Here is a 2,756-nt window from a genome sequence, read left to right on the forward strand (position 1 = left end):
GGAAAAACCTTATAACTCATCGGGACTTTGGGTAGAAGATTCAAAAGAGTCTGGCCTCGGATGTAAAAAATAACTATTCCTAGGCTAAATGTTATGCTGGTACTGCCCAACAAAATTAAAGACAAGATCAGAGAAACAAAATGTATCCAAATAATTTAACCACATTCCAGAATAAAATTCAACTATAAGAATATAAAATGTTCATGCACTCAGCAAGGTAAAAACACACAATGTCTGGCATTGAATCAAAAATTTACAGGCATAAGAAGTGAGAAAATAACTACATATAATGAGCAGAAAAAACAATCAATGAAAACTAATAGTTTTCGATCAGCATCAGCACTCACACAGATGATGGAATTAGCAGACCAGAACATTAAAATGGGTATTATGACTGTATTCTCTGTGTTCAAAAAGCCCAAAGATTGGACATGTTAAGTAAAACCTTGAAGCTATACTGAATTTATGACTAAAACTACAGTCAGTTTAGTTTAATGACATGAAATAAAACTATATCTGAAAAGAGATGTACACTTGATATCTTCTAATACACCAAAATAGGGATCCCTGGGTGGCGCAGCGGTTTAGCGCCTGCCTTTGGCCCAGGGCGCGATCCTGGAGACCTGGGATCGAATCCCACGTCGGGCTCCCGGTGCATGGAGCCTGCTTCTCCCTCTACCTGTGTCTCTGCCTCTCTCTCTCTCTCTCTCTGACTATCATAAATAAATAAAAATGTTTAAAAAAAAAAGATTTAATACACCAAAATACACTCATAGCAAATTAAACACACTCTAGAAGAAAATATTAGTGAACTAGAAGATAAAGCAATATAAATCATCTTAGTGTTCACTGTGGCAGCCCACATAATAAAATTGGATCAACAGAAGAAAGATTAGCAGTTTCAGAACATTCCATCCTGAAGCAACAGAATACACATTCTTCCTGAGTGCACATGGACCATTCTCCAGAATAGATCACATATTGGATCACAAACCTGGTCTCAACCAGTACCAAAGACTGGCAATTCCCTACATATTTCAGACCACAATGCTTTGAAACTGAAACTCAATCACAAGAGGAAATTTGGAAAGAACTGAAATACATGTAGGCTAAATAGCATCCTACTAAAGAATGAATGGATGAACCAGGAAATTAAAGAAAATTTAAAAATTCATGGAAATGACTATGAAATGAAATGAAAATGAAAACACCACTGCTCAAAACCTTTGGGGTGCAGCAAGGGTCGTCCTAAGAGGGAAGTATATAGCAATACAAGCCTTTCTCAAGAAATAAGAAAGGTCTCAAATATACAACCTAACCTTACATCTACAGTAGCTGGGAAAAAGAACAGCAAATAAAGCCCAAACTAAGCAGGAAAAGAGAAGTAATAAAGATTAGAGTAGAAATCAATGAAATAGAAACCAAAAGAACAATAGAACATATCAAAGAAACTAAGAGCTGGTTCTTTGAAAAATTAATAAATTAAGATGATAACATTCCCATTTGACCCACCATTTCAATTTAGTTTACAAACATTTAAATTTATGTGTTCAACATCCACAAATAAATCAATGTAATACACTACATTCATAAAAGAAAGGATAAGAACCATATGACTCTTTCAATAGATGCAGAAAAAGCATTTGGCAAAGAATAGCATCCTTTCTTTATTAAAAGTCTTCACAGTGTAGGGATAGAGAGAACAACCTTTTATATAAAAGCCATATACAGAAAGCCCACAGCAAATATCATTCTCAATGGGGAAAACTGAGAACTTTTCCTCTCCAAGGTCAAGAACACGGATGTCCGCCACAACATCGCTGTTCAACATAGTGCTAGAAGTCCTAGCCTCAGCAATCAGACAAAACAAAGGCAAAGAAGAAGTCTAACTCTCACTCTTCGCAGATGACAATACTCTATAAGGGAAGTCCAAAAGACTCAACCCCAATATTGCTAGAACTCATACAGAAATTCAGCAAAGTAGCAGGATATAAAATCAATGCACAAAACTCAGTTGCATTTCTATACACTAACAATGTGACAGAAGAAAGAGAAATTAGGAGTCCAATCCCATTTATAATTGCACCCCAAACCATAAGAACCTAGGAAAAACTAACGAAAGAGGCAAAGATCTATACTCAGAAAACTATAGAACATTCGGGCAGCCCTGGTGGCGCAGCGGTTAGCGCGCCTGCAGCCCAGGGCGTGATCCTGAGACCCTAGATGGAGTCCCACGTCGGGCTCTCTGCGTGGAGCTGCTTCTCCCTCTGCCTGTGTCTCTGCCTCTCTCTCTCTGTGTCTCTATGAATAAATAAAATCTTAAAAAAAAACAAAACTATGGAACTCATGAAAGAAACTGAGGAAGATACAAAAAATGGAAAAATGTCCCATGCTCATGGATTTGAAGAACAAATATTGTGAAAATGTCTATGCTACCTAGCGCAATCTATACATTCAGTGCAATTCTTATCAAAATACCAGCGACTTATTTCAGAGAGTTGGGAACAAATAACCCTAAAATTTGTATGGAATGTGAAAAGACCTTGAATAGTCAAAGGATTGTTGAAAAAGAAAACCAAAACTGGTAGCATCACAATTCTGGACTTCAAAGTTGGACTATTCTGGACTATTACAAAGCTGTAATCATCAAGACACTATGGTACTGGTACAAAAACAGACATATAGATCAATGGAACAGAACATAGAACTGATAAATGGACTCTCAACAATATGGCCAACTCATCTTCAACAAAACA

Source organism: Canis lupus, unplaced genomic scaffold, assembly GCF_011100685.1.
Source record: "Canis lupus familiaris isolate Mischka breed German Shepherd unplaced genomic scaffold, alternate assembly UU_Cfam_GSD_1.0 chrUn_S2250H2450, whole genome shotgun sequence".
Classification (NCBI taxonomy): domain Eukaryota; kingdom Metazoa; phylum Chordata; class Mammalia; order Carnivora; family Canidae; genus Canis; species Canis lupus.